A 23,932-nucleotide genomic window follows, 5' to 3' on the forward strand; every position below is an offset into this window, starting at 1 on the left:
GGAGATGGAGAGGGTGAGACTGCGACTAGTTAAAAGAAAAAGATAGGGAGAGAGAGAGGGAGACAATGTCTAGCTAAAAGAGAGAGGGAGAAAGAGTCTAGCTAAAATAGAGAGGGAAAGAGGGAGAGGGAGAGAAAGAGTGAGGAGGCATCTTGCTAAGAGAGAGAGAGAAAACATAAAACTGAAGAAAATTAACAACAATGAAAAATGGTTTGAGGAAGAATGCAAAAACTTAAGAAAGAAATTGATAAACGTATCCAACCAAAAACACAGAGAACCAGAAAACCTGAGTCTAAACCTTCACTATGGTGAATCACTAAAACAATACAGAAATACACTACGGAAAAAGAAGGAACAGCACGTCAGAAATCAGCTCAATGTAATTGAAGAATCCATAGACTCTAACCACTTCTGGGAAAATTGGAAAACATAAAAACAAACACAAAGAATTATCTATCCAAAATGGAGATGTGTGGATAAATCACTTCTCTAGTCTTTATGACTCTATAACAAAGAACAAACAGCAAAAACATATACATGATCAAATACAGATCTTAGAATCAACGATTAAAGACTACCAGAACCCACTGGATTGTCTAATTACATTGAAAATACAAAACCTCCAACCCAAAAAGGCTTGTGGTGTTGATGGCATCCTCAATGAAATAATAAAATATACAGACTACAAATTCAAATTGGCTAGACTCAAACTCTTAAGCCCCACTCTCTTCAACAAATATATCAACAAATTGGCCAGGGCACTAGAACAGTCTGCAGCACCCGGCCTCACCCTACTAGAATCAGAAGTCAAATGTCTACTGTTTGCTGATGATCTGGTGCTTCTGTCCCCAACCAAGGAGGGCCTACAGCAGGACCTAGATCTTCTGCACCGACCTGGGCCCTGACAGTAAATCTCAGTAAGACAAAAATAATGGTGTTCCAAAAAAGGTCCAGTTGCCAGGACCACAAAAATAAATTCCATCTAGACACCGATGGCCTAGAGCACACAAAAAACAATACATACCTCAGCCACGGGTAACTTCCACAAAGCTGTGAACGAGCTAAGAGACAAGGCAAGAAGGGCATTCTATGCCATCAAAAGGAACATAAAACTCAACATACCAATTAGGATCTGGCAACAACAACAACAACATGCCCCGTTATAAGGGCCCATTGCCCTTGATGGTTGTGAGGTCTGGTTCCGCTCATCAACCAAGAATTCAGTAAATGGGACAAACACCAAATTGAATCCTGCAAAAATATACTCTGTGTACAACGTAAAACCCCAAATAATGCATGCAGAACAGAATTAGATCGATACCCGCTATTTTTCAAAATCCAGAAAAGCGCTGTTAAATTCTACAACAAAGCCCCCACCTACAGAGAGACAAACCTGGAGAAGAGTCCCCTAAGCAAGCTGGTCCTGGGGCTCTGTTCACAAACACAAACAGACCCCACAGAGCCCTCACCTAAAGAGAGATGAACCTGGAGAAGAGTACCCTAAGCAAGCTGGTCCTGGGGCTCTGTTCACAAACACAAACAGACCCCACAGAGCCCCAGGACAGCAGCACATTTAGACCCAACCAAATCATGAGAAAACAAAAAGATTGGAAAGAATTAACAAAACAAACAGAACAAACTAGAATGCTATTTGGCCCTAAACAGAGAGTACACAGTGGCCACTGTGACTGACCCAACTTTGACTATGTACAGACTCATAGCCTTGCTATTGAGAAAGGCCGACGTAGGCAGACCTGGCTCTCAAGAGAAGACAGGCTCTGTGCTCACTGCCCACAAAATGAGGTGGAAACTGAACTACACTTCCTAACCTCCTGCCAAATGTATGACCACACTAGAGACATGTTTCCACACCGACTCACAAAGAATTTGAAAACAAATGAAACATTGATTAACTCCTATATCTGTTAGGCGACATCCCATAATAAAAAACCTAATTTTTAAAATCCTAATTCTGTGGTATATTCCTGTGGTATATTCAATTTACTGGACATGATTTGGAAAGCCACACACCTGTCTATATAAGGTCTCATAGTTGACAGTCCATGTCAGAGTAAAAACCAAGCCATGAGGTCAAAGGAATTGTCCGTAGATTGTGTCGAGGATCTGGTGAAGGGTAACAAAACATTTCTGCAGCATTGAAGATCCTTATTTAACCAGGTAGGCCAGTTGAGAACAAGTTCCCTTTATTTAACCAGGTAGGCCAGTTGAGAACAAGTTCCCTTTATTTAACCAGGTAGGCCAGTTGAAAACAAGTTCCCTTTATTTAACCAGGTAGGCCAGTTGAGAACAAGTTCCCTTTATTTAACCAGGTGGGCCAGTTGAGAACAAGTTCCCTTTATTTAACCAGGTGGGCCAGTTGAGAACAAGTTCCCTTTATTTAACCAGGTAGGCCAGTTAAGAATGTGTGCAAATGTAGGGAGATAAGGCAGAGGAAGAGTAGGGAGATAAGGCAATAATAGGCCATAGAGGTGAAATAATTACAATTTAGCATTAACACTGAAGTGTTAGATGTGCAGATGATGATGTGCAAGTAGAGATACTGGGGTGCAAAAGAGCAAGAGGATAAATAATAAATATGTGGATGAGGTAGTTGGGTGTGCTATTTACAGATTGGCTGTGTATAGGTACAGTGATCGGTAAGCTGCTCTGACAGCTGATGCTTAAAGTTAGTGAGGGAGATTTAAGACTCCAGCTTCAGTGATTTTTGCAATTCGTTCCAGTCATTGGCAGCAGAGAACTGTAAGGAAATACGACCTAAGGAAGTGTTGGCTTTGGGGATGACCATTGAAATATACCTGCCGGAGCGAGTGCTACGGATGGGTGTTGCTATGGTGACCAGTGAGCTGAGATAAGGCAGGGCTTTACCTAGCAAAGATTTATAGATGACCTGGAGCCACTGGGTTTGGTGACGAATGGGTTGAAGAGCATGCATTTAGTTTTACTAGCATTTAAAAGCAGGCCTTTGGAGGTTTGTTAACACAGTGTCCAAAGAAGGGCTAGAAGTATGCAGAATGGTGTTGTCTGCATAGAGGTGGATCAGAGAATCACCAGTAGCAAGAGCGACATCATTGATATATACAGAGAAAAGAGTCGGCCTGAGAATTGAACCCTGTGGTAGCCCCATAGAGACTGCCAGAGGTCCTGACAACATGCCCTCCGATTTGACACACTGAACTCTATCTGAGAAGTAGTTGGTGAACCAGGCAAGGCAGTCATTTGAGGAACTAAGGCTATTGAGTCTGCTGATAAGAATGTGCTGATTGACAGAGTCGAAAGCCTTGGCCAGGTCGATAAAAACAGCTGCACAGTACTGTCTTTTATCAATAGCGGTTATGATATCGTTTAGTACCTTGAGCGTGGCTGAGGTGCACCCATGACCAGCTCGGAAAACAGATTGCGTAGCAGAGAAGGTATGGTGAGATTAGAAATGGTCAGTGATCTGTTTGTTAACATGGCTTTCAAAGACTTTAGAAAGGCAGGGCAGGATGGATATAGGTCTGTAACAGTTTGGGTCTAGAGGCAGGGCAGGGCAGGATGGATATAGATCTGTAACAGTTTGGGTCTAGAGGCAGGGCAGGGCAGGATGGATATAGATCTGTAACAGTTTGGGTCTAGAGGCAGGGCAGGGCAGGATGGATATAGATCTGTAACAGTTTGGGTTTAGAGTGTCACCCCCTTTGAAGAGAGGGATGACCGCAGCAGCTTTCCAATCTTTAGGGTTCTCAGATGATACAAAAGAGAGGTTAAACAGGCTAGTAATAGGGATCATTTTAGAAAGAGAGGGTCACGATTGTCTAGCCTTGCTGACTTGTAGGGATCCCGATTTAGCAGCAATTCAGAACATCAGCTGTCTGGATTTGGGTGAAGGGGAAGGCAGGGGGGGCTTGGGCAAGTTGCTGCAGGGGGTGCTAAGCTGTTGGCAAGGGTAGCCAGGTGGAAAGCATGGCCAGCCGTAGAAAAATGCTTATTTCAATTATCGATTATCATAGATTTATCGGTGGTGACAGTTTCCTATCCTCAGTGCAGTGGGCAGCTGGGAGGTGGTTGTTACGTTCCCCAGATTATGTGTTGTAGTTTGTGTATTTGCATGTGTTTATTTCAGGAAATGGCTTCCTGAAATCCCTCAAGCAGCTGATTGGTCGACTCCAGGGCTAATTGGAGAGCTGACCCCGCCCCCTCGTCAAGACACAGCTGTCTCCAATTACCCATTCCTTCAGACGCTATATAAAAGCCAGTGTTCTGTTCAGGAGACTCTTTTTTGTAGAGGATTTTGCTGGAGGTAGATTTGCTGGGAGGTCATTGTAGAGATTTTGCTAGAGAGAGATTTTGCTAGAGGTTGATTTTGCTGGGAGTTCATTGCTGAGAGTTGGTATGTTTTGTGAGTTTGTTGCTCAGATAGAACTTATTTGATGTCCTTTGTCTCTTAGTTTGTTTGTGAAATTGTTTAATATTCTGTTTCATTTGTTCCCAGGGGGGAAGGGGAAGGCACCTAGGGAGTGCTTAGGCAAGAGGCCCGCGGGCATACATATACCCGTAGCATATTAGCTTTCTAGGCACACTAGGTAAGACCTGGGCGGACCACCCCTTGTATTTTGGTTAGGGCACCAGGTGGTGCCAAATTAGGTAAGTAGTGGGTAGGCAGGTAAGATAGGAGAGGGGGGGGGCTTTGAGATTTACTTTCTTTGCTTTGGTTCTGTCCAGCCCCTTTTCCCCATATTACCGTGTAAAGGAATAAAGTCCTTGTAAACGGTACCACATTCTGCTTGTTGTCATTTTTTTACTCGCACCTACAGTCCATACCTTTTTCGCTTCACAGAGAGTTTAGTTGTAGCAGGGTGTTGCGTTCCCTCTTCATAGAGGCGTGCGTAACAGTGGTGCTCTTATTCTCCATGGACTTTACAGTGTCCCAAAAGATTTTGGAATTAGTGATGCACATTTCTGTTTTGAAAAAGCTAGCCTTAGCTTTCCTAACTGACTGAGTATATTTGTTCCTGTCTTCCCTGAAAAGTTGCATATTGCGGGAGTGTTCGATGCTAATGCAGAACACCACATGATGTTTTTGTGCTGGTCAATTCTGGGGTGAACCAAGGGCTATATCTGTTTTTAGTTCAACATTTTTTGAATGTGGCATTGGCTTATTTAAGATGGTAAGGTAAGCACTTTTAAAGAACAACCAGGCATCTTCTTCTTGCTGAAGTGTTTTAGGGAGTGTTTGACAGTAATGAGGGGTGGTCGTTTGACCACGGACCCATCACGCACGCAGGCAATGAGGCAGTGATCGCTGAGATCCTGGTTGAAGACAGCAGATGGCAAGTTGGTCTGGATGATATCTAAGAGGGTGCCCATGGTTATGGATTTAAGGTTGTACCTGGTAGGTTTCTTAAATGTGTGTGAGATTGAGGGAATTTTGCTTAGATTGTAGGACGGCCGGGGTGCTAAGCATATCCCAGTTTAGGTCACCTAACAGAACGAACTCTGAGAATAGATGGGGGGCAATCAATTCACATATGGTGTCCAGGGCACAGCTGGGGGCTGAAGGGGGTCTATAACAAGCGGCAACAGTGAGAGACTTGCTTCTGGAAATGTGGATTTTGAAAAGTAGAAGCTTGAATTGTTTGGGCACAGACCTGGATAGTATGACAGTACTCTGCAGGCTATCTCTGCAGTAGATTGCAATTCCGCCCCCTTTGGCAGTTCTATCTTGACGGAAGATGTTATAGGTAAGGATGGAAATTTCAGGATTTTTGGTGGCCTACCTAAGAGCTTCAGAATACCTCTGTGGAGATGGGAGAACCTTCCCAGAAGGACAACCATCTCTGCAGCACTCCACCAATCAGGCCTTTTTGGTAGAGTGGCCAGACAGTAGCCATTTCTCAGTAAAAGGCACATGACAGCCCACTTGGAGTTTACCAAAAGGCACCTAAAGGACTCTCAGAGCATGAAAAATAAGACTATGTTTGTATTGGAAGTAGTATGAGTTGATATTATTCATTGTTTAGCTAGATGTCTAAACAAAAGACTCTACTACGCCAGATGATTACATGACCCATCAAGTTAGCCAGGTGTGTCTGGGTGTGATTGTGGCCCTCTATTGTATTTCATGAACATGTGTCTAGACAATAGCGACCCATCCACTTAGCTAGATATGGCTAGGGGCGGCAGGGTAGGTAACTAGTGGTTAAAGTATTGGACTAGTATCCGAAAGGTTGCAAGTTCAAATCCCCAAGCTGACAAAGTACAAATCTGTTGTTCTGCCCCTGAACAAGGCAGTTAACCCACTGCTCCTAGGCCGTCATTGTAAATAAGAATTTGTTCTTAACTGACTTGCCTAGTTAAATAAAGGTTATACATTTTTTTAAAGGGTGTGGTTATAGCATTTCATTCACATGACCAATCAATTTAGACCAGTATGTCTGGGTAAGAATCATCTAATATTTATACAATTTTCATCTGGACACTTTCTGTTTTTGATATTGCTACTATGAAAACATGCCAGTAACCATTTCACTGTACTGTTTACACCTTCTGTATCCTGTGTCTGCAACAGGAACACCTTCTGTATCCTGTGTATGCAACAGGAAAACCTTCTGTATCCTGTGTCTGGAACAGGAACAGCTTCTGTATCCTGTGTCTGCAACAGGAACAGCTTCTGTATCCTGTGTCTGCAACAGGAACAGCTTCTGTATCCTGTGTCTGCAACAGGAACACCTTCTGTATCCTGTGTCTGCAACAGGAACAGCTTCTGTATCCTGTGTCTGCAACAGGAACAGCTTCTGTATCCTGTGTCTGCAACAGGAACACCTTCTGTATCCTGTGTCTGCAACAGGAACACCTTCTGTATCCTGTGTCTGCAACAGGAACACCTTCTGTATCCTGTGTCTGCAACAGGAACACCTTCTGTATCCTGTGTCTGCAACAGGAACACCTTCTGTATCCTGTGTCTGCAACAGGAACACCTTCTGTATCCTGTGTCTGCAACAGGAACACCTTCTGTATCCTGTGTCTGCAACAGGAACACCTTCTGTATCCTGTGTCTGCAACAGGAACAGGTATCCTTGGAGAGCCCATGGCATACAGAGTAATGCAACGGGAACACCTTCTGTATCCTGTGTCTGGAACAGGAACACCTTCTGTATCCTGTGTATGCAACAGGAACACCTTCTGTATCCTGTGTCTGGAACAGGAACAGCTTCTGTATCCTGTGTATGAAACAGGAACACCTTCTGTATCCTGTGTCTGGAACAGGAACAGCTTCTGTATCCTGTGTCTGCAACAAATCAACTTAGATTGTATCTGATATAGTGTGTGTTTACCAGAGATGGTAATGTGAAGAACAAGATGACCTACACCAAAGTGATATTAGGATACAGGCCAAGCACTAGTTTTACCCAGAGTTGTTCCTTACTGTAAACTACTACAACCTTTACCACTTTTGGTCTTGAAATCTTTGGTTGTTTACTACACTGTCTTATTATGTTTAGCACATATCCTCACATGTGAATCCTTAAAGAGATGGATGGGGCCAAGGCTTAAGAGTGTGTGAGCGATGCCGAATGGGTTTAGACAAAGAGGAGCTCTCCAGTAGGTGGAGAGGGACAAAAATAGGGACCATTTCTCAAGGACCATTTCTCAAATAAGGACCATTTCTCAAAGTGAGGTTACAAGTTTATCAACTTTCAAAGCAGAATTACTTTCCCATTGTTCCTCAACTGTAGTGTATGATGTACCATTTACTAGCTCTGAGTCTGTAGTTTTATCAAATGTAAAAAACACAATTTCAAATGTTGCTACATTCGGTCACATATGTTTCCCATACCAATAAAGCCCTTTGAATTGAATTGAGAGAGAGGGAGAAGGCATCTAACTAAAAGAGAGGGAGGGAGAGAGGGAGAAGGCATCTAACTAAAAGAGAGAGGGAGAGAGGGAGAAGGCATCTAACTAAAAGAGAGAGGGAGAAGGTGTCTAACTAAAAGAGAGAGGGAGAAGGTGTCTAACTACAAGAGAGAGGGAGAAGGTGTCTTACTAAAAGAGAGAGGGAGAAGGTGTCTAACTAAAAGAGAGAGGAGAGAAGGTGTCTAACTAAAAGAGAGAGGGAGAAGGTGTCTAACTAAAAGAGAGAGGGAGAGAGGGAGAAGGTGTCTAACTAAAAGAGAGAGGGAGAAGGTGTCTTACTAAAAGAGAGGAGGGAGAAGGTGTCTAACTAAGAGAGAGGGAGAAGGTGTCTTACTAAAAGAGAGAGGGAGAAGGTGTCTAACTAAAAGAGAGAGGGAGAGAGGGAGAAGGTGTCTAACTAAAAGAGAGAGGGAGAGAGGGAGAAGGTGTCTAACTAAAAGAGAGAGGGAGAAGGTGTCTAACTAAAAGAGAGAGGGAGAGAGGGAGAAGGTGTCTTACTAAAAGAGAGAGGGAGAGAGGGAGAAGGTGTCTAACTAAAAGAGAGAGGGAGAAGGTGTCTAACTAAAAGAGAGAGGGAGAAGGTGTCTTACTAAAAGAGAGGGAGAGAGGGAGAAGGTGTCTAACTAAAAGAGAGAGGGAGAGAGGGAGAAGGTGTCTAACTAAAAGAGAGAGGGAGAAGGTGTCTAACTAAAAGAGAGAGAGAGAGGGAGAAGGTGTCTAACTAAAAGAGAGAGGGAGAAGGTGTCTAACTAAAAGAGAGAGGGAGAAGGTGTCTAACTAAAAGAGAGAGAGGGAGAAGGTGTCTAAAAGAGAGGGAGAAGGTGTCTAACTAAAAGAGAGAGAGAGAGGGAGAAGGTGTCTAACTAAAAGAGAGAGGGAGAAGGTGTCTAACTAAAAGAGAGAGGGAGAAGGTGTCTTACTAAAAGAGAGAGGGAGAGAGGGAGAAGGTGTCTAACTAAAAGAGAGGGAGAAGGTGTCTTACTAAAAGAGAGGGAGAGAGGGGGAGAAGGTGTCTAACTAAAAGAGAGGGGAGAAGGTGTCTAACTAAAAGAGAGAGAGAGGGAGAAGGTGTCTAACTAAAAGAGAGGGAGAAGGTGTCTAACTAAAAGAGAGGGAGAAGGTGTCTAACTAAAAGAGAGGGAGAAGGTGTCTCACTAAAAGAGAGGGAGAGGGAGAAGGTGTCTCACTAAAAGAGAGGGAGAGAGGGAGAAGGTGTCTAACTAAAAGAGGGGAGAAGGTGTCTCACTAAAAGAGAGGGAGAGAGGGAGAAGGTGTCTAACTAAAAGAGAGGGAGAGAGGGAGAAGGTGTCTAACTAAAAGAGAGGGAGAGAGGGAGAAGGTGTCTAACTAAAAGAGAGAGGGAGAGGGAGAAGGTGTCTAACTAAATGAGAGAGATGGAGAAGGCATCTAACTAAAAGAGAGAGGGATAATGAGTCTAGCTAAAAGAGAGAGGGAGAGAGAGGGAGAAGGCGCCTAGCTAAAAGAGAGAGAGGGAGAGAGAGGGAGAATGAGTTTAGCTAAAAGAGAGAGAGGAAGAATGAGTTTAGCTAAAAGAGAGAGAGGGAGAGAGGGAGAATGAGTTTAGCTAAAAGAGAGAGAGGGAGAGAGAGGGAGAATGAGTATAACTAAAAGAGAGGGAGAATGAGTATAACTAAAAGAGAGAGGGAGAATGAGTCTAACTAAAAGAGAGAGAGGGAGAAGGCACCTAGCTAAAAGAGAGAGAGGGAGAGGGAGAATGAGTCCAACTAAAAGAGAGAGATAGGGCGTCTAGCTAGAAGAGAGAGAAGGAGAGAGGGAGAATGAGTCTAACTAAAAGAGAGAGAGGGCGTCTAGCTAAAAGAGAGAAGGAGAGAGGGAGAATGAGTAACTAAAAGAGAGAGAGGGAGAGAGAGGGAGAAGGCGTCTATCTAAAAGAGAGAGAGGGAGAGAGGGAGAATGAGTCTAACAAAAGAGAGAGAGGGAGAAGGCGCCTAGCTAAAAGAGAGAGAGGGAGAGAGAGGGAGAATGAGTCTAACTAAAAGAGAGAGAGGGAGAAGGCGCCTAGCTAAAAGAGAGAGAGGGAGAGAGAGGGAGAATGAGTCTAACTAAAAGAGAGAGAGGGAGAAGGCGCCTAGCTAAAAGAGAGAGAGGGAGAGAGAGGGAGAATGAGTCTAACTAAAAGAGAGAGAGGGAGAGAGTCTAGCAGAGATCAGAGGGAAATCCTCATGAAGGTGTTAAATAAAACATCAAATAACTTGTGTTCCCTCAGAGAGACCCAGGCAGCAGCTCAGACAGATTAATGATGGAGCAGAAAGAGTGATCTGAGGCTGGGATGGATAGAGCTGTCAGTGAAGAGGAGGAGGAGAGCGGGATGAAAAGGAGAGGAGGCATCCTCTGTGAGATAAACATGACTGAGAGCTGCACCTCCTTGAGGGACCCTCTCTGGCACCTCTTCTTTCCTTTCCTCTCTGGCACCTCTCCTCCTCTCTGGCACCTCTGGCTCCTCTCCCCTCCTCTCCCACTCCTCTCCTGGGCTCCATACTGTAGAGCCCTACTTGTCAATACTACGCCCTGTACATTGGCACTAAAAGCTGTTTAATATCCGTGGTAGATTTGTGGGTTATTTGAAGGTAATTTATTCTTCAATAAATACTAAATTGTGGATGTGTATATGCCAGCCTGAGTCAGAATTCTGTTTCTCAGAGACAGTCATGTGATGTGGCTCCAGTGTTCCAAATGACCTTTGACCTCTGGGTGTTTCTCTACAGCCCCACTTTTCGCTCTCTTCCCCCTCTTTCTTTCTCTGGCATATCCACATTCCTTCTAGCTCTTTCTCTCTCCTTCACTCTCTCTCTCATTCTCTTTCACTCTCTCCTTCTCTCACTCCCACCTCTTTATTTCTCTCTCTCTCTCTCCATCCCCATCACTCTGTCTCTCTCTGTTCATCCCCATCACTCTGTCTCTCTCTGTCCATCCCCATCACTCTGTCTCTCTCTGTCCATCCCCATCACTCTGTCTCTTTCTCTCTCCATCCCCATCACTCTGTCTCTCTCTGTCCATCCCCATCACTCTGTCTCTTTCTCTCTCCATCCCCATCACTCTGTCTCTCTCTGTCCATCCCCATCACTCTGTCTCTCTCTGTCCATCCCCATCACTCTGTCTCTTTCTGTCCATCCCCATCACTCTGTCTCTTTCTCTCTCCATCACTCTGTCTCTCTCTCTCTCCATCCCCATCACTCTGGCTCGCTCTCTCTCTCTCTCTCTCATCCCCATCACTCTGTCTCTCTCTCTCTCCATCCCCATCACTCTCTCTCTCTCCATCCCCATCACTCTGTCTCTCTCTCTCTCCATACCCATCACTCTCTCTCTCCATCCCCATCACTCTCTCTCCATCCCATCACTCTCTCTCTCTCCATCCCCATCACTCTGTCTCTCTCTCTCTCCATCCCCATCACTCTCTCTCTCTCTCTCCATCCCCATCATTCTGTCTCTCTCTCTCCATCCCCATCACTCTCTCTCTCCATCCCCATCATTCTGTCTCTCTCTCTCCATCCCCATCACTCTCTCTCTCTCCATCCCCATCACTCTCTCTCTCTCTCTCTCTCCATCCCCATCACTCTGTCTCTCTCTCTCTCTCTCCCATCCCCATCACTCTGTCTCTCTCTCTCCATCCCCATCACTCTGTCTCTCTCTCTCTCCAGCCCCATCACTCTGTCTCTCTCCAGCCCCATCACTCTGTCTCTCTCTCTCTCCATCCCCATCACTCTGTCTCTCTCTCTCTCCACCCCCATCACTCTGTCTCTCATCACTCTCTCCACCCCCCCATCACTCTGTCTCTCTCTCTCCCATCCCCATCACTCTGTCTCTCTCTCTCTCCATCCCCATCACTCTGTCTCTCTCTCTCCATCCCATCACTCTCTCTCTCCATCCCCATCACTCTGTCTCTCTCTATACCCATCACTCTCTCTCTCCATCCCCATCACTCTCTCTCCATCCCATCACTCTATCTCTCTCTCAATTCAATTCAATTCAATTCAAGGGCTTTATTGGCATGGGAAACATGTGTTAACATTGCCAAAGCAAGTGAGGTAGACAACATACAAAGTGAATATATAAAGTGAAAAACAACTAAAATTAACAGTAAACATTACACATACAGAAGTTTCAAAACAGTAAAGACATTACAAATGTCATATTATATATATATACAGTGTTCTAACAATGTACAAATGGCTAAAGGACACAAGATAAAATAAATAAGCATAAATATGGGTTGTATTTACAATGGTGTTTGTTCTTCACTGGTTGCCCTTTTCTCGTGGCAACAGGTCACAAATCTTGCTGCTGTGATGGCACACTGTGGAATTTCACCCAGTAGATATGGGAGTTTTTCAAAATTGGATTTGTTTTCAAATTCTTTGTGGATCTGTGTAATCTGAGGGAAATATGTCTCTCTAATATGGTCATACATTGGGCAGGAGGTTAGGAAGTGCAGCTCAGTTTCCACCTCATTTTGTGGGCAGTGAGCACATAGCCTGTCTTCTCTTGAGAGCCATGTCTGCCTACGGCGGCCTTTCTCAATAGCAAGGCTATGCTCACTGAGTCTGTACATAGTCAGGGCTTTCCTTAATTTTGGGTCAGTCACAGTGGTCAGGTATTCTGCCGCTGTGTACTCTCTGTGTAGGGCCAAATAGCATTCTAGTTTGCTCTGTTTTTTTGTTAATTCTTTCCAATGTGTTAAGTAGTTATCTTTTTGTTTCCTCATGATTTGGTTGGGTCTAATTGTGCTGCTGTCCTGGGGCTCTGTAGTGTGTGTTTGTGTTTGTGAACAGAGCCCCAGGACCAGCTTGCTTAGGGGACTCTTCTCCAGGTTCATCTCTCTGTAGGTGATGGCTTTGTTATGGAAGGTTTGTGAATCGCTTCCTTTTAGGTGGTTGTAGAATTTAACAGCTCTTTTCTGGATTTTGATAATTTAATGCATTTATTTGGTGTTCTACGTTGTACACGGAGGATATTTTTGCAGAATTCTGTGTGCAGAGTCTCAATTTGGTGTTTGTCCCATTTTGTGAAGTCTTGGTTGGTGAGCGGACCCCAGACCTCACAACCATAAAGGGCAATGGGCTCTATGACTGATTCAAGTATTTTTAGTCAGATCCTAATTGGTATGTTGAAATCTCTCTCCATCCCCATCACCCTGTCTCTCTCTCTCCATCCCCATCACTCTCTCTCTCCATCCCCATCACTCTCTCTCTCCATCCCCATCACTCTCTCTCTCTCTCCATCCCCATCACTCTGTCTCTCTCTCTCTGTCTGTCTCCATCCCCATCACTCTGTCTCTCTCTCTCCACCCCCATCACTCTGTCTCTCTCTCCACCCCCAACACTCTGTCTCTCGCTCTCTCCATCCCCATCACTCTGTCTCTCGCTCTCCCCATCCCCATCACTCTGTCTCTCGCTCTCTCCATCCCCATCACTCTCTCTCTCTCTCTATCTCCATCCCCATCACTCTGTATCTCTCTCTCCACCCCCATCACTCTGTCTTTCTCTCTCTCCATCCCCAGCACTCTCTCTCTCTCTCCATCCCCATCACTCTGTCTCTCTCTCTCCATCCCCATCATCTCTCTCTCTCTCCATCCCCATCACTCTCTCTCTCCATCCCCAGCACTCTCTCTCTCTCTCCATCCCCATCACTCTGTCTCTCTCTCTCCATCCCCATCACTCTGTCTCTCTCTCTCCATCCCCATCACTCTGGCTCGCTCTGTCTCTCTCTCGCTCTCCACCCCATCACTCTGTCTCTCGCTCTCTCCATCCCCATCACTCTGTCTCTCTCTCTCTCTCCATCCCCATCACTCTGTCTCTCTCTCTCTCTCCATCCCCATCACTCTGTCTCTCTCTCCACCCCCATCTCTCTCTCTCTCTCTCTCTCATCACCCATCACTCTCTCTCTCCATACCCATCACTCTCTCTCTCTCCATCCCCATCACTCTCTCTCTCCATTACATCACTCTGTCTTTCTCTCTCCCCATCACTCTCTCTCCCAACCCCATCACTCTCTCTCTCTCTCTCTCTCTCTCCATCCCCATCACTCTGTCTCTCTCTCTCTCTCAGCCCCATCACTCTGTCTCTCTCTCTCTCTCCAGCCCCATCACTCTGTCTCTCTCTCTTCACCCCATCACTCTGTCTCTCTCTCTCTCCACCCCATCACTCTGTCTCTCTCTCTCTCACCCCATCACACTGTCTCTCTCTCTCTCTCTCTCTCCACCCCATCACTCTGTCTCTCTCTCTCTCCATCCCCATCACTCTGTCTCTCTCTCTCCATCCCCATCACTCTCTCTCTCTCTCCATCCCCATCACTCTCTCTCTCCATCCCCATCATTCTCTCTCTCCATCCCCATCACTCTCTCTCTGTCTCTCTCTCCATCCCCATCACTCTCTCTCTCCATCCCCATCACTCTCTCTCTCATCACTCTGTCTCTCTCCAACCCCATCACTCTGTCTCTCTCTCTCTCTCTCTCCATCCCCATCAGTCTCTCTCTCTCTCTCTCCATCCCCATCACTCTTGTCTCACTCTCTCTCTCCATCCCCATCACTCTGTCTCACTCTCTCTCTCCATCCCCATGACTATGTCTCACTCTATCTCTCCATCCCCATCACTCTGTCTCTCTCTCTCTCTCCATCCCCATCACTCTCTCTCCATCCCCATCACTCTCTCTCTCATCCCCATCACTCTGTCTCTCTCTCTCTCCAACCCCATCAGTCTCTCTCTCTCTCCATCCCCATCACTCTGTCTCTCTCTCTCTCTCATCCCCATCACTCTGTCTCTCTCTCTCTCCATCCCCATCACACTGTCTCTCTCTCTCTCTCCATCCCCATCACTTTTTCTCTCTCTCTCCAGCCCCATCACTCTGTCTCTCTCCATCCCCATCACTCTGTCTGCTTCCATCCCCATCACTCTGTCTCTCTCTCTCTCCATCCCCATCACTCTGTCTCTCTCTCTCCATCCCCATCACTCTGTCTCTCTCTCTCCATCCCCATCACTCTCTCTCCATCCAAATCACTCTCTCTCTCCATCCCCATCACTCTGTCTCTCTCTCTCTCTCTCCATCCCCATCACTCTGTCTCTCTCTCTCCATCCCCATCACTCTGTCTCTCCATCCCCATCACTCTCTCTCTCCATCCCCATCACTCTCTCTCTCCATCCCCATCACTCTCTCTCTCCATCCCCATCACTCTCTCTCTCCATCCCCATCACTCTGTCTCTCTCTCTCCATCCCCATCACTCTCTCTCCATCCCCATCACTCTCTCTCTCCAGCCCCATCACTCTGTCTCTCCATCCCCATCACTCTGTCTCTCTCTCTCCCAACCCCATCACTCTGTCTCTCTCTCTCTCCATCCCCATCACTCTGTCTCTCTCTCTCTCTCTCTCCATCCCCATCACTCTGTCTCTCTCTCTCTCTCCAACCCCATCACTCTGTCTCTCTCTCACCCATCCCCATCACTCTGTCTCTCTCTCTCTCTCTCTCCATCCCCATCACTCTGTCTCTCTCTCTCTCCATCCCCATCACTCTGTCTCTCTCTCTCTCTCATCCCCATCATCTGTCTCTCTGTCTCTCTCTCTCCATCCCCATCACTCTGTCTCTCTCTCTCTCTCCATCCCCATCACTCTGTCTCTCTTTCCCCATCACTCTGTCTCTCTCTCTCTCCCTCCCCATTACTCTGTCTCTCTCTCTCTCCATCCCCATCACTCTGTCTCTCTTCTCTCCATCCCCATCACTCTGTCTTTCTCTCTCTCTCCATCCCCATCACTCTGTCTCTCTCTCTCCATCCCCATCACACTGTCTCTCTCCAGCCCCATCACTCTGTCTCTCTCCATCCCCATCACTCTGTCTCTCTCTCTCTCCATCCCCATCACTCTGTCTCTCTCTCTCCATCCCCATCACTCTCTCTTCCATCCCCATCACTTCTCTCCATCCAAATCACTCTCTCTCTCCATCCCCATCACTCTGTCTCTCTCTCTCCCATCCCCATCACTCTCTCTCTCCATCCCCATCACTCTGTCTCTCTCTCTCTCCATCACCATCACTCTCTCTGTCCCCATCACTCTCTCTCTCATCCCCATCACTCTCTCTCTCCATCCCCATCACTCTCTCTCCATCCCCATCACTCTGTCTCTCCAACCCCATCACTCTGTCTCTCTCTCTCCATCCCCATCACTCTGTCTCTCTCTCTCCATCCCCATCACTCTGTCTCTCTCTCTCCCATCCCCATCACTCTGTCTTTCTCTCTCTCTCCATCCCCATCACTCTGTCTCTCTCTCCCCTCCCCATCACTCTGTCTCTCTCTCTCTCCATCCCCATCACTCTGTCTCTCTCTCCATCCCCATCCCCTGTCTCTCTCTCTCTCTCCATCCCCATCACTCTGTCTCTCTCCATCCCCATCACTCTGGCTCTCTCTCTCTCCCCTCCCCATCACTCTGTCTCTCTCTCTCTCATCCCCATCACTCTGTCTCTCTCTCTCCCATCCCCATCACTCTGTCTTTCTCTCTCCATCCCCATCACTCTGTCTCTCTCTCTCTCCATCCCCATCACTCTGTCTCTCTCTCTCCATCCCCATCACTCTGTCTCTCTCCAGCCCCATCACTCTGTCTCTCTCCAGCCCCATCACTCTGTCTCTCTCTCTCCATCCCCATCACACTGTCTCTCTCTCACTCTGTCTCTCTCCATCCCCATCACTCTGTCTCTCTCTCTCTCCATCCCCATCACTCTGTCTCTCTCTCTCCATCCCCATCACTCTCTCTCTCCATCCCCATCACTCTCTCTCCATCCAAATCACTCTCTCTCTCCATCCCCATCACTCTGTCTCTCTCTCTCTCCATCCCCATCACTCTGTCTCTCTCTCTCCATCCCCATCACTCTGTCTCTCCATCCCCATCACTCTCTCTCCATCCCCATCACTCTCTCTCTCTCCATCCCCATCACTCTCTCTCTCTCCATCCCCATCACTCTCTCTCTCTCCATCCCCATCACTCTGTCTCTCTCCAGCCCCATCACTCTGTCTCTCTCCATCCCCATCACTCTGTCTCTCTCTCTCTCCATCCCCATCACTCTGTCTCTCTCCAGCCCCATCACTCTGTCCTCCATCCCCATCACTCTGTCTCTCTCTCTCTCTCTCACTCTCTCTCTCCATCCCCATCCTCTCCATCACACTCTCTCTCTCTCCATCCCCATCACTCTGTCTCTCCATCCCCATCACTCTCTCCCATCCCATCACTCTGTCTCTCTCTCTCTCCACCCCATCACTCTGTCTCTCTCTCCACCCCCATCACTCTGTCTCTCTCTCTCACCCCATCACTCTGTCTCTCTCTCTCTCCACCCCATCACTCTGTCTCTCTCTCTCTCTCATCCCCATCACTCTCTCCATCTCTCCATCTCCATCATCTCTCTCTCCATCCCAATCACTCTCTCTCTCCATCCCCATCACTCTGTCTCTCTCTCTCTCCATCCCCATCACTTTGTCTCTCTCTCTCCATCCTCATCACTCTGTCTCTCTCTCTCCCCATCACTCTCTCTCTCCATCCCCATCACTCTCTCTCCATCTCCCATCACTCTCTCTCCATCCCCATCACTCTCTCTCTCCATCCCCATCTCTCTCTCTCCATCCCCATCACTCTCTCTCTCTCCCCATCATTCTGTCTCTCTCTCCACCCCATCACTCTGTCTCTCTCTCTCCACCCCATCACTCTGTCTCTCTCTCTCTCTCCACCCCATCACTCTGTCTCTCTCTCTCTCCACCCCCATCACTCTGTCTCTCTCTCTCCACCCCATCACTCTCTCTCTCCCCCATCCCCTGTCTCTCTCTCTCTCCATCCCCATCACTCTGTCTCTCTCCATCCCCATCACTCTCTCTCCATCCAAATCACTCTCTCTCTCCTCCCCATCACTCTCTCTCTCCATCCCCATCACCCCCATCTGTCTCTCTCTCTCCCCCCATCACCTGTCTCTCTCTCTCTCCACCCCATCACACTGTCTCTCTCTCTCTCCACCCCCATCACTCTGTCTCTCTCTCTCTCCACCCCATCACTCTGTCTCTCTCTCTCTCTCCCCCCATCACTGTCTCTCTCTCTCTCCCCCCCCATCACTCTGTCTCTCTCTCTCTCCATCCCCATCACTCTGTCTCTCTCTCTCTCCCATCCCCATCATTCTCACTCTCTCTCTCTCCATCCCCATCACTCTCTCTCTCTCTCCATCCCCATCACTCTGTCTCTCTCCATCCCCATCACTCTGTCTCTCTCTCCATCCCCATCACATCCCCATCACTCTGTCTCTCTCTCATCCCCAGCACTCCATCACTCTGTCTTTCTCTCTCTCCATCCCCATCACTCTCTCTCTCTCCATCCCCATCACTCTCTCTCTCTCCATCCCCCCCATCACTCTGTCTCTCTCTCTCTCCATCCCCATCACTCTGTCTCTCTCTCTCCATCCCCATCACTCTGTCTCTCTCTCTCATCCCCATCACTCTGTCCCCATCACTCTCTCTCTCTCCATCCCCATCACTCTGTCTCTCTCTCTCCATCCCATCCCCATCACCCCATCACTCTGTCTCTCTCTCTCCATCCCCATCACTCTGTCTCTCTCTCTCCATCCCCCCCATCACTCTGTCTCTCTCCATCCCCATCACTCTGTCTCTCTCTCTCTCTCATCCCCCCCATCACTCTGTCTCTCTCTCTCTCCATCCCCATCACTCTGTCTCTCTCTCTCTCTCTCCATCCCCATCACTCTGTCTCTCTCCATCCCCATCACTCTGTCTCTCTCCATCCCCATCACTCTGTCTCTCTCTCTCTCTCATCCCCATCACTCTGTCTCTCTCTCTCTCTCCATCCCCATCACTCTGTCTCTCTCTCTCATCCCCATCATCCCCATCACTCTCTCTCCATCCCCCCATCACACTCTCTCTCTCATCCCCATCACTCTGTCTCTCTCTCTCTCCATCCCCATCATCCCCATCACTCTGTCTCTCTCTCCATCCATCCCCCCTCCATCACTCTGTCTCTCTCCATCCCCATCACTCTGTCTCTCTCTCTCCACTCTGTCTCTCTCTCTCTCTCTCTCCATCCCCATCACTCTGTCTCTCTCTCTCTCCATCCCCATCACTCTGTCTCTCTCTCTCCATCCCCATCCTCTGTCTCTCTCTCTCTCTCATCCCCATCATGTCTCTCTCTCTCCATCCCCATCCTCATCCTCTCTCTCTCCATCCCCATCACTCTCTCTCTCTCTCCATCCCCATCACTCTGTCTCTCTCTCTCCATCCCCATCACTCTGTCTCTCTCTCCATCCCCATCACTCTGTCTCTCTCTCTCCATCCCCATCACTCTGTCTCCATCCCCATCACTCTCTCTCTCTCCATCCCCATCACTCTGTCTCTCTCCATCCCCATCACTCTGTCTCTCTCCATCCCCATCACTCTGTCTCTCTCTCTCTCCATCCCCATCACTCTGTCTCTCTCTCTCCATCCCCATCACTCTGTCTCTCTCTCCATCCCCATCACTCTGTCTCCATCTCTCTCTCTCCATCCCCATCACTCTGTCTCTCTCTCTCTCTCTCCATCCCCATCACTCTGTCTCTCTCTCTCCATCCCCATCACTCTGTCTCTCCATCCCCATCACTCTCTCTCTCCATCCCCATCACTCTGTCTCTCCATCCCCATCACTCTCTCTCTCCATCCCCATCACTCTCTCTCTCCATCCCCATCACTCTGTCTCTCTCTCTCTCCATCCCCATCACTCTCCTCCCATCCCCATCACTCTGTCCAGCCCCATCTCTCTCTCCATCCCCATCACTCTGTCTCTCTCTCTCTCCAACCCCATCACTCTGTCTCTCTCTCTCCCCATCCCCATCACTCTGTCTCTCTCTCTCTCTCTCATCCCCATCACTCTGTCTCTCTCTCTCTCCATCCCCATCACTCTGTCTCTCTCTCTCCATCCCCATCACTCTGTCTCTCTCTCCTCTCCCCATCCCCATCACTCTGTCTCTCTCTCTCTCCATCCCCATCACTCTGTCTCTCTCTCTCTCCCCCCATCACTCTGTCTCTCTCCATCCCCATCACTCTGTCTCTCTCTCTCTCTCCATCCCCATCACTCTGTCTCTCTCTCTCCCTCCCCATCACTCTGTCTCTCTCTCTCTCCATCCCCATCCTGTCTCTCTCTCTCTCCATCCCCTCACTCTGTCTCTCTCTCTCCATCCCCATCACTCTGTCTTTCTCTCTCTCTCCATCCCCATCACTCTGTCTCTCTCTCTCCATCCCCATCACTGTCTCTCTCAGCCCCATCACTCTGTCTCTCTCCATCCCCATCACTCTGTCTCTCTCTCTCTCCATCCCCATCACTCTGTCTCTCTCTCTCCATCCCCATCACTCTCTCTCTCCATCCCCATCACTCTGTCTCCATCCAAATCACTCTCTCTCTCCATCCCCATCACTCTGTCTCTCTCTCTCTCCATCCCCATCACTCTCCTCTCCATCCCCATCACTCTGTCTCTCTCAGCCCCATCACTCTCTGTCTCTCTCCTCTCCCCCATCACTCTCTCTCTCATCCCCATGTCTCTCTCTCTCCCCATCATCCCCATCACTCTGTCTCTCTCTCTCTCCCTCCCCATCACTCTGTCTCTCTCTCTCTCCATCCCCATCACTCTGTCTCTCTCTCTCCATCCCCATCCCATCTCTCTCTCTCCATCCCCATCACTCTGTCTCTCCATCCCCATCACTCTGTCTCTCTCTCTCTCCATCCCCATCCTCTGTCTCTCTCCACCATCCCCATCACTCTGTCTCTCTCTCATCCCCATCACTCTGTCTCTCTCTCTCCCCCATCACACTCTGGCTCTCTCTCTCCATCCCCATCACTCTGTCTCTCTCTCTCTCCATCCCCATCACTCTGTCTCTCTCTCTCTCCATCCCCATCACTCTGTCTTTCTCTCTCTCTCCATCCCCATCACTCTGTCTCTCTCTCTCTCCATCCCCATCACTCTGTCTCTCTCTCTCCATCCCCATCACTCTGTCTCTCTCAGCCCCATCACTCTGTCTCTCTCCAGCCCCATCACTCTGTCTCTCTCTCTCCATCCCCATCACACTGTCTCTCTCCAGCCCCATCACTCTGTCTCTCTCCATCCCCATCACTCTGTCTCTCTCTCTCTCCATCCCCATCACTCTGTCTCTCTCTCTCCATCCCCATCACTCTCTCTCTCCATCCCCATCACTCTCTCTCTCCATCCAAATCACTCTCTCTCTCCATCCCCATCACTCTGTCTCTCTCTCTCTCCATCCCCATCACTCTGTCTCTCTCTCTCCATCCCCATCACTCTGTCTCTCCATCCCCATCACTCTCTCTCCATTCCCATCACTCTCTCTCTCTCCATCCCCATCACTCTCTCTCTCTCCATCCCCATCACTCTCTCTCTCTCCATCCCCATCACTCTGTCTCTCTCCAGCCCCATCACTCTGTCTCTCTCCATCCCCATCACTCTGTCTCTCTCTCTCCATCCCCATCACTCTGTCTCTCTCCAGCCCCATCACTCTGTCACTCTCCATCCCCATCACTCTGTCTCTCTCTCTCTCCATCCCCATCACTCTCTCTCTCCATCCCCATCACTCTCTCCATCCAAATCACTCTCTCTCTCTCCATCCCCATCACTCTCTCTCTCCCCATCACTCTCTCTCCCATCCCATCACTCTGTCTCTCTCTCTCTCTCCACCCCATCACGCTGTCTCTCTCTCCACCCCATCACTCTGTCTCTCTCTCTCCCACCCCATCACTCTGTCTCTCTCTCTCTCCACCCCATCACTCTGTCTCTCTCTCTCTCTCTCCATCCCCATCACTCTCTCTCTCTCCATCCCCATCACTCTCTCTCTCATCCCAATCACTCTCTCTCTCCATCCCCATCACTCTGTCTCTCTCTCTCTCCATCCCCATCACTTTGTCTCTCTCTCTCTCCATCCTCATCACTCTGTCTCTCTCTCCCATCCCCATCACTCTCTCTCTCCATCCCCATCACTCTCTCTCCATCCCCATCACTCTCCCATCCCCCATCACTCTCTCTCCATCCCCATCCCCATCACTCTCTCTCTCTCTCCCATCCCCATCATTCTCTCTCTCTCCATCCCCATCACTCTGTCTCTCTCTCTCTCTCCCCCCATCACTCTGTCTCTCTCTCTCTCCATCCCCATCACTCTGTCTCTCTCTCTCTCCACCCCCATCACTCTGTCTCTCTCTCCACCCCATCACTCTCTCTCTCTCTCTCCACCCCCATCACTCTGTCTCTCTCCAGCCCCATCACTCTGTCTCTCTCCATCCCCATCACTCCTCCCATCAAATCACTCTCTCTCTCCCTCCCCATCACTCTCTCTCCCCCCCATCACTCTGTCTCTCTCTCCACCCCCATCACGCTGTCTCTCTCTCTCCACCCCATCACTCTGTCTCTCTCCATCCCCCCATCACTGTCTCTCTCCATCCCCACCCCCATCACTCTGTCTCTCTCTCTCTCCATCCCCATCACTCTGTCTCTCTCTCTCTCACCCCATCACACTGTCTCTCTCTCTCTCCACCCCCATCACTCTGTCTCTCTCTCTCTCCATCCCCATCACTCTGTCTCTCTCTCTCCATCCCATCACTCTGTCTCTCTCTCTCTCTCCATTCCCATCACTCTCTCTCTCTCCATCCCCATCACTCTCTCTCCATCCCCATCACTCTGTCTCTCTCTCTCCATCCCGATCACTCTCTCTCAATTCAATTCAATTCAATTCAAGGGCTTTATTGGCATGGGAAACATGTGTTAACATTGCCAAAGCAAGTGAGGTAGACAACATACAAAGTGAATATATGAAGTGAAAAACAACAAAAATTAACAGTAAACATTACACATACAGAAGTTTCAAAACAGTAAAGACATTACAAATGTCATATTATATATATATATATATACAGTGTTTTAACAATGTACAAATGGTTAAATGGTCCATCACCATCACTCTGTCTCTCTCTCTCTCCATCCCCATCACTCTCTCTCTCCATCCCCATCATTCTCTCTCTCCATCCCCATCACTCTCTCTCTCTCTCTCCATCCCCATCACTCTGTCTCTCTCTCGCTCCATCCCCATCACTCTCTCTCTCCATCCCCATCACTCTGTCTCTCTCTCTCTCCATCCCTCTCTCTCTCTCTCTCTCTCTCTCCATCCCCGTCACTCTGTCTCACTCTCTCTCTCTCTCCATCCCCATCACTCTGTCTCACTCTCTCTCTCTCCATCCCCATCACTCTGTCTCACTCTCCATCCCCATCACTCTGTCTCTCTCTCCATCTCCATCCCCATCACTCTCTCTCCATCCCCATCACTCTCTCTCTCCATCCCCATCACTCTCTCTCCATCCCCATCACTCTCTCTCCATCCCCATCACTCTCTCTCCATCCCCATCACTCTCTCTCTCCATCCCCATCACTCTCTCTCTCTCTCCATCCCCATCACTCTGTCTCTCTCTCTCCATCCCCATCACTCTGTCTCTCTCTCATCCCCATCACTCTGTCTCTCTCTCTCCATCCCCATCACTCTGTCTCTCTCTCTCTCTCCATTCCCATCACTCTGTCTCTCTCTCTCTCCATCCCCATCACTCTGTCTCTCTCTCTCTCCATCCCCATCACTCTGTCTCTCTCTCTCTCATCCCCATCACTCTCTCTCTCCATCCCCATCACACTGTCTCTCTCTCTCTCTCCATCCCCATCACTCTGTCTCTCTCTCTCTCTCCATCCCCATCACTCTGTCTCTCTCTCTCTCTCCAGCCCCATCACTCTGTCTCTCTCTCTCTCCATCCTATTTATTTCTCTCTCTCTCTCTCTCCCCTGTCAGACACATTCAATACCACTTCTCTGTTTCTCCTGTTCTTCTATTAATAGATCTCCATCTCCTCTCTTAGCCATTCCCCTCCTGGCTACTAAGACACTCCTCTCTTAGCCAAACCCCTCCTGGCTACTAAGACACTCCTCTCTTAGCCAATCCCCTC

The 23,932-nt window shown here is 48.5% G+C and overlaps 1 protein-coding gene across 2 annotated transcripts in view; it reads right to left on the reverse strand.

Moving 5' to 3' along the window:
- Positions 1 to 23,932, reverse strand: part of LOC112240907 (ephrin type-A receptor 5) — a 180,317-nt gene that overhangs the window by 13,279 nt on the left and 143,106 nt on the right. The gene's annotated exons all lie outside the window — the stretch shown is intronic.

Source organism: Oncorhynchus tshawytscha, linkage group LG09, assembly GCF_018296145.1.
Source record: "Oncorhynchus tshawytscha isolate Ot180627B linkage group LG09, Otsh_v2.0, whole genome shotgun sequence".
NCBI lineage: Eukaryota > Metazoa > Chordata > Actinopteri > Salmoniformes > Salmonidae > Oncorhynchus > Oncorhynchus tshawytscha.